We start from the raw sequence: 12,092 nt of genomic DNA, 5'->3' as shown, positions 1-12,092 counted from the left end.
AACTACAGGTGCACGGTGACTGCAGAGTTCCAGATCTTAAATGTTTAATTAATAACTTGGGCAAGTTTAGCAACAGAATTGCAGCCATCTTGCTGCAGCAAAGCTGCCTTTTAAGGTAGTGCAACAGCATTATATTTCAAAATAAAATGTGCAAAATAAGCTGTCCCTCTTCATATCATCCCCCTTTGCAAACTGCATAGGACCAGATTTTTGGACCAAATAGGTTCACACCAGCATATAGCCTCTCTTAATACCAGACTCTACAACACCTCTGCCACTTCCAACAATTTGACAAGACCTGATAGAGTTTGGAAGGAGGACCGCCATGGGCTGCATTTCAGCAGTCCCGCAGAATTGCTCCGGTTGAACTGTACGTTTGCTGCTACGAAATGTGAAAAACCACCCCCCTGCAAGTGCCATTGCACAGACTAATGAATGCTGGCACCAGAAAACTGTTGCATTTCTAGTGGCACCTGGGTGGAAAGCACTCACACTGTGGGGATGTGAAGGCATGGCAGTCTAGGGCTTATCAACTGGCTGTGCCCCTAGAGGCCACTGACCTGTAATCCTTCTTGTTTGGCTTTTGTCCATCCCATCCATCCTTTCTTCCACTGGGAAAATCTGCAATTACAGGACTCGAGCATGAGCAAACGTCTTCAGACAAAACCCTATTGACTATTTAACTGTGTGTATTAGGAGGCTGTGCGTCTACTCTCCACAGATGGACTTCCAGTGTGTTTATAATGAAAAACCGTCATTGTGGTGATGGTGCACTGCGCTTGGCTACATAAACAACCAATTAATTTACTATTGAGTGTAAGATGCCACAATTAATATGCCATTAGACTTTAAATAAAACACACACAAAAAATCAGCTAAACTACATTTAAAATATTCATGAGCTGTGACCAAAAGTCTATTAATTATTGATACACCTTTAATTAAGTGATTCTATCAATTTCTTTTATTAGTTAATTAAAGGCTGTTTGGGGCTCTTATCTCATGCACGGATGGTTATTTGCTGTCTCAAAAAACAGATGACAAATTGGTTTATTGAATACACTGCTTTGAAAAAATCCCAGAGCTCAGCCATCTGAATCAGACGCTGTGGCATTCAGACGCCTTGTATTAAACAGTTTGGATTGGAATATATGGCTTTTGCTACCTCTGAGATATCCCCAACAACAACAGGCTTTCACTTACATATAAAGTTTGATCAGAACCTCATTGTATCCAATAATGTTTTGCATTAATGCTGATATAGTCACTGCTGTGTTTGTTAGGATCGCCAACTTTTGCGGCATGAAAATTCTCTGAGCTCCCGCACTGTATTGAGCAGCCATCACTCACAGCTCAGTGTTACTGCTCAGTGCTTCTCTGTTTGCTCAGAAACCTCCAGTATCACACAGCAGGACTAGGTGTGATGTTTTGCTAGGCTGGTAAACAAGACGTTCAACATCCAGAGGCAACAGAAGGTTTTCAACCTTAAAACAGCAGCATGAATTATTAAAGCAAGAGAAAAGAATAGGTGATCTGCACATCAAAGAAGAGTTGCACAGTTACTCTTGAGGACAACTTACACACAGGTAGAACCTTTCTAACAGTAGAAACACAGAGCTTAAACCAGGATGTACACAATCCCCGTCATCATTCACTGAACATTTATTACTAGATCTTTTCTAAAAGACACCTATTAACAATGCAAATGTACGAATTCATATAAAAAGAAACTCTGTCTTTCCTTAAACAGATAAATAACATTCCACACCAAAGGAATCACAAGCTACATGTTCTAAATTTTCTGGTACATGTAAATGCACGCATGCATGTAGAATCGCACTACGATGTGTGTGTAAAACTATTCTGGAAGAAGTTCAGCAATTAACAGATTCCCAATGTTCCAGATAGCACCCTCCTTTATCTTTCAACTCATATAGATACTAAGAGAAGCGTCCCTCTTCACACTTGCCACCATCTGAAAAAGGGATCTGTGTGTTATGCTACTTATCTTCTTGCATGGCCAACTGCAGGCGGTCCAGCTGTAGTCAATACTCATAGGCCCTGCGTTTCTGCAGGAAGAGTGAAAGAGATGGTGTCAGAAAGCAAACGTCCTCTAAGAGTCAAGGAAGGACTAACTGGGAAGGGGGGTTGAAAATTGCTAATTGCTCCCTGGTGAGAAGCTTCTCTTTCCTTCCAAGTGGTTTTTATTTCCATTTCGTTCTCCTGCTGTTCCCATTCCTTCCTGCACAGGGGTCATTCCACCCTGCAGCTCTGAAATTATTTACAACGCGCCCAGTCCCCCTCACTGCAGAGGCTGTGTGGCCAAGGACAGGACCATGGAGGTGGTGGCAGCCAGGGGTGTCGTGTGGGAACAAAATCTGACACACGAACCCAGCGCCTGTCACCATTGTCCCCGCTGAAGTATCGACATCGGCATGGAGTTACAAGGTCACAACGGTCTGCAGTCTTCAGAGAGGTTTTGGGGCCTTGGAAGAGGAGTGATCCTTTACAATTATGAGTTAGACCTTCCTCCTCTTCCTCACTGTGGTCAGACAGTGCCCGAGCTCTGTGGGGCCATGGAGCAGACCAGTGCAAAGTCAGCATTTGAATACTACTCCAGAGCTCCTCACGCTTGCTGCTAACATTCCCAACACACAACTGTACAAACAGGAGTTCAAACCCTTAGAAACTGTTAAATGCACTAGCGGTGCGTTACACACTTGAGGTGAGTTTTCCCAAGTGCTGATACTCTACAGTCCATTCCCATCCGTGCTGGTACTTCTAGGACCACTGCAGGCCTCACTCACGGGGCTGCAGGAACTCGGAGACGAGTAACCCAGCCAACATACCTGTGGGTGACATCCCACATGAACGCAGGGAGAAACCGTGAGCCCCACAGAGACGGCAGCCCAGTCCGGAATCAAACCCAGGACCCAAGATCTGGGAGCAAGGAGCAAGTGTCACTTTGGTTGTGTTCATTCTCCAGCACAGTAGCACATAGCCAGCGAAGGACGAACGAGGACAAAACAGCCACAGTAGACATCAGATCCACTTATACAGCAGAGGCAAGGCAGGCGGAAGGCGAAGAGCAGACAAACGCCTGAAAAAGGATTTATCTTGCTCTTGGGCCTCAGCTCCCCTCGGTCTCCAGGGCAACACTGTACTGGAGCAGGGTGGGGAGGGTGGCAAGCACACGGGCCTCTGTTTCTGGCCTGCCATTGTGTGTACTTGCGGCTCCACAGGGGATATCATCAGGAGCTGACTTCAGGGCACAGGGCAGGCACAGGGAGATTAGAGGCAATCAAAACTAACAATGATAAAGCAAGCTGCACCGCAGATAAGGGTTCTCAAAGCTGATCTCCATCGTGACCCCAGCTGTGCCAAAATGGCACACTCTCACAACCAGCGCAAGGGTGGGAAGATGGTTTGGAAATGACAAAACATTCAGATAAACCCTGTGCTACACTGATGAATCGACTTTGAGGACTTCCAGACAGAAGCCCAGGCAGGATTTTATGTAAGGCTTCTACATCAAACTATGTTACCTGTGAAGTGAATACAAAGCAGAGAAAATAAACCCTTCCAGAAGTGCTCTAGGGGCCTGCAAGGCTAATTCCCTGCTGTCTGCTATCCCAAGGGAATACTTTGGCCCCTTTGTGAGCTTTTAAGCACAACAGGTCCCCTGAGTGAAGCTCCTTTAAAACAAGAGGAAGTGGTCACAGACTGTGCCAGTCTGGGAGACAAAAATAAATTGTTAATCAATAACGGTGAGCTGTAGGTAAACTACAGAACAAAAATAGAATATTTCCTCACCATTCAGAGCAGGATTGTGTTTGAGGGAGGGAACATGTTGATACATGTGTGTGAGCAAGAGGGTACAAACATATTACAGGTGCAGAGAAATACACCTAATCACTTAGGCAGAGCTGAAAGCCTGTAATCACTGCCCTGGCACATTCAACAGACAGTGCAAAGAGCCTGGATGCTTCTTTGATGCTTCTTTCCCAGGCCCACTGCTATTCTGCAACCTGAGGAACACAACGCACAGAAAAGTATCCTCAGTCAAAAGGCCTCAGAGCCTGACCCAGCACTAGTAACATGCACGAACACTTACCAGTTCTAGGTCAGGACAGCTAACAATCTGCCAATTAGAGTCAAATGAACTGAAATCCAAAATGCCCATTTGGAATATTGGGAGACTTAATATTTGGAATATTAAGTAAATCCCTTAATCAGCTTGATTACTCTCGGGCACTAAAAAGAGCTGATACCATAGAGCATCTCTTCCCTCTCAGAGAAACAAGGCAGGGACAGAGCCAAACCATGTACTTTATAGATGGGTGACCACAGTCTGGCCGCTGAAAAGCCCAACTCAAACCATGGGGGGTAGACAGAGAGAAAAGAGGTTATGTAGTCACCGTGAGCCAGGAGAGATGGGGACAGATGCCACTGTCTCCCACACAAACAAAAACAACACACGTCACAGAATTTGCCATTTCCCTCTCTCGTTCTTAGAAACACGGTAAGTCCTACCAGGGGAGCCTCAGCCCCCCTACAACCCCAGAATGGTACTGCCCATCACAGCCAAGAGGCCTGATACTAGGAGACTACAGAATGCATTATTTATATTGTTGGTAATGCCATTGCTCGGTGGCTGTTATTGTTACTGCAGTTATCCTTTTATTTGTTATTTTATTACTATGACCTTATTATATCTTTTTTTTTTTACTTCAGATATCATTTTCCTTTCATTGGTACCTGTCTGTGTGCCGTTTCTCACTGGTGCGCACCTCCACTGTTTTGGCGGTACTAGAGATGTGTGTTGTGTCAATAAAGCCGCGTGGAACCGAACGGGATGAGTGAGAGAGTGAGAGAGGACGAGTGTGAGTGGGAATGGAAGGAAGAGACAAGGGAGGAAGAACGCGAGTTCGTGAGAGATTATTCCTGCTGGTGATGGATTCATTACTTCCAGTCGATTCCCGACATCAATCTGCACTGTCATGAGCCCTGGCCTTCACAGCAGCTGGGGCAGGGCAGGGCAGGGGGGTCACCATGACAAAGAGAGATGAGGAGGGTGATGGATGGGTTCGGGGCAACAGGCTGTTATCTACAGCATCTCCAATCTGCTGCTCACTTCTCACTGTGTCTCTGGAGAGCAGCTTAAGGTCAAATGCACTGAGGTGAATTTCACCTGGCACTCTGTAATACAGCACCCTTGTACGCAGTTTATTTCACCAAGACACATAGCACAGCCACTCTGACAGAAGGGTTCGTTTGAAATATGAGAACAGAACCAGCTACCCCTCTAATCTTTAAATTTATCATACAGCACCAAGTATAATATGTCTGTGAATCCTGACAGTTTTGAAGTCGGGCTTTTTGATTAGTACTGATGTCTGCGGGCCAAAACATTACAATGAGACAGTCGATTATCTCAAAACTCAGAACAGCTTTGTAGCAAATGACTAAGTAAGGTGGCGTCTTTCTTTGATCACAGAATGGACACAAGAAACAACACAGGGATGGAACATGAATTTCACTGGGAAAATTAAACAGTTCTTGAATATCAAGCCTCTTGCTCTCTGTTGCTGGCAGCTGCACAACCCGCCAGTGTGAGCTGCAAAAACGTAAGCTACCTCCTGAGATGCAATAACCTTTACTGAGACCTCATGTAGTGGAAACATCTAGGAGGCTGGTGGTGGTGTAATTCTCTGTGGAATTCGAATCAAATTCTGATCAAATGCGCAAATACAATACAGTCAACAAGGGGGACCTTTTGAAGTGTACTATTGTTCTTCACACAAATCCAGAAAGGTATGTCTCAGAACTTCAGCTGCTCATTACATGGGTACTAAGAAAAACAGGTTGTAATTATGCTGTAATTGTATGCCATGTCAAAGGGGATGTATCCTGTAATTTTCACTCTTCTTGCAGGACAGGCCCACCTACTTGACAGATTTCATTCCAGATGTAACTGGGGAGAAAATTACACACCCCGTCTCCCCTCGCAAACTTCCTCCCTCTCCCTAGACGCCCAAGTAAGAGACAGTTCCTCATTACAGCAGAAACTGCTTTGTAAACAGTACTGCCTTTTGTTGAGCAACTATCGTCTGCCGTATAAAAGAGGCGGTCATGTTTGTCGCCTCAGGTTTGCAGGGCTGAGCATGTCAATATGAAGATCTACAAACCCAATTTAGCCCCTTAAGGTCCCTGGGAGGGACACTGATTTGTGGTACAGGTATGTGCCGCATCTCACAGAACCAGAGGAGGAGTTCCCCCAATTCATACACAGTGGTTTTCCTCGTAAGACGCATAGCTTTCCTCATCCCTGTCCAACCTTGTTGCAGGAAATCGTTCTGTCTGGCTCATTCCAACCGGCCAGAACTTCTCCCTTGGCAAGCCCTGTCTGCCAGTACCCCTTCTTTCTAGCACGCAGATTCTTGTCCACTGCTCGCCGCACCACTCATCCGTCAGCCCACTAGGGCAACCCAAAGGCCCTTTTTATTAAAGCCTGAATACAGTAACAGAGTACACTTGTCACGGATCCCACTAATCAGACACAAGCCCAGACTATTTCCCCCAAACGCCGGCGCGCAACCTAATTACCCATCCACCTCCCTCGCCCTGCAACCACTACCACTACCGACAACCACTACTTAAGGGCTCCTCACCTGCACTCCCACGCTCAGTATTGAGTTAACCCTCATCAAGCTACCTTCTCTTCGACTCCTACATCTAAGAAGCCCACTGGCTCAGGCATTTGGCGTCTTCACCCACGCTTGCTCTTGGCCACGAATATTGACTACGTGACTTGGCTAAGTAAACCCAGCCTCTACTCCTCTTAATCCTTGTTTTCTCTCCTCAATCTTCGCCTCCGGCCCCACACTGGGTCCTAGCTCTTTTGGTCGTGACCAACTGCTCCTCACAGTAAGGTGCAGACTCTCTGTGCAGGCAGTACGTGTGCATCAGCCACAAAACTGGGACACCACCAAGGGCCATGGACTGCTTCCTCAGGAAAGACAGGCCAAAGAAAGAAAATCAAGGATGTCAATTAATGAACAACGTGCAAGGATTGCGATTTAATGATTGTTTGGCATGTAAATGACTTGTGATGCTATGGTGGTCCACCTGTCACAATCGGCGTCTATCACCTGCTAATCGCTCTTTGGTGACAGGCGGCCCCTGGAGACAGATTAACGTTCAGTTTTATCTGTTAATTAGACACTGAGGAAATGCGTGTCTGAAGGTAATAGCTCAGAGCTGCCTTAATTATGAGCATTATTTCCGGAGCACATACAAGCAGATCTGGTTGTGTAAGGAGATGTGCATCTGCGGTCAATACCTTTCATTTCTGTGATTAATTTCTGTTGAGCTTGCTCAAGGAACAGTTTCCTTCAGCCAGCACAGCTTCAGTAGTACATACTGTATAAGAAGAATCAAATCCTGCAAAGCCAAATTGTCTCAAATTTTAAAGAAACCAACTACAATTGGCCTTTTTTCATTGACTACGTATCTTGAATTTCAGCCTGTTTGCTAAAACTCCACCATTTAATTGTTAATCAAACCCCTCTGAGAAAGAAGAAAACCTTTTTGGAAAAAAAAAACGCAGGCCCCGTTTGATGGGCTGTGTGGCTCTAAAATCTGTTATTTTAAATAAATGTTACAACACGTTAAATAACGCTGCATAGTATCTTGATACAGAATCCCAAACAGCTGCCCACACCTGGAGGGTGCCAAATACACAATATCGGCTGTGTGTGCTGAGGTTGGGGGCTCAGATTCTTTCAGCCCAAGTGTTGTCATGCACTCCATAGGCTCCTCTCTCCCGAGATAAGAGCTTTCTCAACCTTAGAGAGAAGACATGGAGCTCAAATTTTGTCTGTGATATTGAGATTAGATGACTGTGGATGAGGAACAATTGCATGAGGTCTCTTCGCTTGTCACTTTCAAAATAGAGGAGGCAAAGTTCACCAACGTGATCAAACAAAATCCTCTCCTGAGACACAAAAGAGTGGCTCTGTATGTCTTTGTATGCAGTCTGGAAATCATACTTATCTGCTTGTATCAAGAAATAATAAGCGAAACAGAAGGAAAGGAAAAGAACACCAGAGATGAGCCTCCTTCTATTCCTAAGCCATTAATAAAGTATTCATATATCAGATGACAGTGCTTGTCCTGCTATATTAGGAAGCATTTTGCATGAGTGCAGTTTAGAGATGAGTAACAGTGTAGTGAGCTCAGTGTTTTAGTACACAGTGCAAGAGATGTTGGGAACTCACTCCACTTACAGAGAGGAGACTGTTTACACTTGGACCTTAATACAAACCCACAACAGGACAGGAAACCCTTGAGCAATAGTTTTAGGCTGGCCACCTTAATCCTTTATGTAGTTCGGACGTTACCCTTTCTAGTGGGCCAATAAGCACTTAGGTGCATATGACTTGAAGTCCAAACCCTTTTACAAGTCCAGGAGTGCATCTTTCCAGGACTGCCTTTTCATGCCAGTGACACACAAAAAAATACTGTCACTAGAGTTGACCTAACTCTTGCACACAGTGCGTCACATGCAGGGAGTGGCAAGTAGATATTATTAGGATACACAGTATCGAAGAGGACTGGGAAGAAAATAAAGATGAATAAAAATGAAGCCAACTTGAGTAAGAAGGAGAATAATAACACAATACTAACCACCATGACACCATGCCCCCCTACCAGCCTAATCAATGCATATTTATTCAGGATGTGTTATTATGAAAGACCTACAGTAGCACACGGCCCTCCCTCACCTCGCTCTATCCCCAGGACCCAGACTGTTGCTCCTTGATCAAAGCCTCATCATTTGCAATGTTTGCTCTGTTACTTCAGTGCCTTTCAGACTGACAGCAGCACTAATTGCGAGCCATGCTGCTGGCAGAGCGGCTCGGGCTCCCCCTGACTCCCGGGTCTTTCTGGGCCGAAGCGTGGGGGAGACAGCGTGGGTCTCATTCTCTCCTCTCCGACGGGGAGGCAGGGATGTTGGCTGGCCGGGCGAACTGCTGCTTAAGCTCGGCGATAAACAGAGAGCTCTCCATTTCTGCAGTGCATCAGAAGTAAGAGAGCAGCAATATCAGGAGGAATCATATACACCTTGAAAGGAGAGCCATTACTGTACTGTATTTCCTCTGCTGTTGCACTCTTAGAGACTGATTGAGCAGCAGGACAAGGGCATTAAGTTCTTTTCTCTAAACACATTGCTATGAGTTATGATATATTTTCTTACTGTTACTTTAAATAGGAACCGAGTTAGCTACAGGATTCACGGCTCATCTCTTATATTCTGTAAACTGTATATTGTTCAAGCTCATGAAACACCGCTACTGCCCTGTTCAGGCAGAGAGTGACGGGACGTCTGAGTCACATTTGGAGAACGGCTAAGCGCCCCATTCTTCACGATCCCCTCCCGAACCGGGGATCTGTCCCGGGAGGACACGTTGGACAAAGGAAGCAAGCGAGGGCTGGATGGCAGACGCAGAATATCACAAACGAGCTGGATCAATCCTCACGCCGCTGTCTGTGCGGCGCAGATACAATCTGCTGAAAGGTCGGCTGCTTGTGTGAGGAACCACAAAACAGCGGCTGAATAAGAAAAAAAAATGGCTCCTTGAGGTATGGGCAGTGACAGCACATCCCTGGGTACTTCCCAGTGCTTTGTGGGACATACCCAGGAGTTAAAGCAGACATGACGTGACATGAAATAGTGTGTGTGCATCTTGCATTCATGGGTAGAGCTATTCAAAGAGGAATTGTCTGGGTGTGTTGGGGGTGGATGTTTAAATCACAATGATTTTGTTTTCCTTCATTTTTGGTAGCCATTCTACAGGAACTGAAAGGGCAGCCACTCCTCTATACCATCTGAAGCCCTCTCCCCACCCCCCTTGTCTGCCACACACACAGACACGCACACAACTCTCCCCTGGAAGTCAGCGGGACAGAAAGACTTGGTCAGTCCTCATTAATTCTAATAGGAAATCAGCAGAGAAGGAAATGATATGAAATTAATGACTGTTAAGGAGTGTTTAAATTATTCAGAGGTAACAGGATTATGATAAAAGATCATCAGATTGCGCCCCCCCACCCCTCCCCTTCTCCGCTCTTTTTTTAAAGAACATTTGCTTCTTCCAAGCACTTTATCAATTTATAACATTTTCCTGCAGGGAGGCACCTAATCGGGTTTTATTAATATGTAATTAGATATTCATGAAGAATGAGTGATGGATACAAAAGACAGGCCTCTAGCAGATGCTGTACCAGTCTGAGCTCCAGTCCTTCACTTCTGGACTTATTAGAAATTATGTCAACATAATCCTTCTTACACAGCATCAGTGGGAGACAGGGATACAAAAATTGGGGTGGAATGTCAAATCCCAATTCTTCTTACTTCTGCTCTCATATATAACTATCTATTTCCCACCTCCTGAGCTTACCTAGTGCATCTTTCTCAGTTGCCTGCCACCCCATCTTCATCCTTGCAGCAGCTCCATGGCTCATTCCTGGAGAAAGTGAGAGGGATTCGGTTAGGCTCATCCCTCTGATGAAATAGCTATTCTATCAGCTAAGCGAGTGGAATCAGACCACATGGACATTACATCTCTCTATAGTATTTATTAGCATGTGACCATACAGTACAGTATATGCAAAGATATAAGTGTGCTGGGATCAGTTCAGGGAAGAGCAACCAGATATGTTCCTGGACTCAAAGAAAAGCCCTAAACTAACAGTACAGGCTTGAGAATTGAAACTTTTTGGTCTGTAACAGAGAAGGATACAAGTCAACCCGATCCAAGTATTCATAATTCTCAATGACATCAACAAAAGTCAATCCACTGGTCTTTTTCTAAATCAAAAGCGAGCCGTGAACCAGGAGACACAAGTGGAAACTTCCTGGAAGATAACAAGTGGGATCTGAAATAAGACCCCCAGCCATGATGTTAAAATCGAGCCGCCTTCTTTTGAGAAACGGCTGGCTGAGATCCTCCCATCAATGAGCTGCTACCATCCTAGGAAGGCTGTTGAACCACATGGCTTTCTGGTTTCTAAGGCTCCTTATATTCTTACGGATCATGAAAATGAATATGCAAGGCGGAGGACGTGGAGCACACTTCCCGGCATTCCAGAGCATTAGCAGAGGGCAGAAAGGGAGAGTCAGAGGACAGGGAGGGATTGAGGGTGGAAAGGCAAGGATAGGGATTGGAAAGGCGGGGACAGAGGACAGAAAGGGGAGGGAGAGGGGATGGAAAGGGAGGTATAGAGGACCGAAAGGCTGGGATAGAGTACGGACAGTAAGGGATAGAGCCCTGAAAGGGAGGGATCCTGTTCAAGCTCAAATACTGTTATGTACAAATACATCAATCAAGAACGTGTCTGGTGAAGCATGAAGGGTGCAATCTCAACGAGAGCTTCCAATTCCGACTGTGACAAAAGCAAGAGACGCAAGTGCTGGAAAGTGATTCATAACCCCAACTCCGCACACAACTGCGAAAGTTTGGAAACGTGGGCCGCTGGCGGAAAGAAGAAGTGAGATCGGGCTTGATGAATCTGTGATGAAACTGTTATTTTTTTATTTTTTTTTTAGAAAACAAAATGGTTGATAAAACTTGGAAGTGGAGACGTGGCTGCTGACACCCACACAATGAAGATATCACAGAGATGGGAGAGAGGAGAACAGGGATAATTAGACACAGAGCCTGAGCAGCCATCTTTCACAACCGACTGAGTCCTGATCAAACGGCAGACTGAACTAGGAAGCGGCCTACTTTATCTGTGCACTCTCTGCATTAGGGGCTGCAAAACTTTTCTGTAGTCTGTGTCTAGCCCTGAGGCAACAGAAAGACAGCCTGTTCTACAGAAGGGCTTCGGCACACAAGCAGGCGTGGGAGGGGTTGCCAACCCTGATATTGTAAAGGCATCAAAATACCATCGTTACAGTCATGCTGAAAAAGGAGCTATGTGTTAGTGATCAGAAATCAGGAAGCGTTTATCATAGATGCAAACAAGGCCAGATGAACACACCAAGTGGACAAATGAAGAAAAAGCATTTTCCTTCCATTCCATCC

At 45.5% G+C, this 12,092-nt stretch overlaps 1 long non-coding RNA gene across 2 annotated transcripts in view; it reads right to left on the bottom strand.

Moving 5' to 3' along the window:
* Window positions 1-12,092, bottom strand: part of LOC107079048 (uncharacterized) — a 53,892-nt gene that overhangs the window by 21,355 nt on the left and 20,445 nt on the right. Inside the window, exons 2-4 of one of the 2 annotated variants that reach the window (XR_001480040.2) lie at window positions 10,464-10,529; window positions 2,850-2,940; window positions 561-2,069 (exon numbers count right to left, since the gene is read on the bottom strand). This is a non-coding gene — a long non-coding RNA (uncharacterized lncRNA). The remainder of the gene's footprint in view (window positions 1-560; window positions 2,070-2,849; window positions 2,941-10,463; window positions 10,530-12,092) is intronic. The other variant, XR_001480039.2, reaches the window with a different exon arrangement.

This window comes from Lepisosteus oculatus, chromosome 19 (assembly GCF_040954835.1).
Source record: "Lepisosteus oculatus isolate fLepOcu1 chromosome 19, fLepOcu1.hap2, whole genome shotgun sequence".
NCBI lineage: Eukaryota > Metazoa > Chordata > Actinopteri > Semionotiformes > Lepisosteidae > Lepisosteus > Lepisosteus oculatus.
This window is presented reverse-complemented; position numbering and strand designations above follow the sequence as displayed.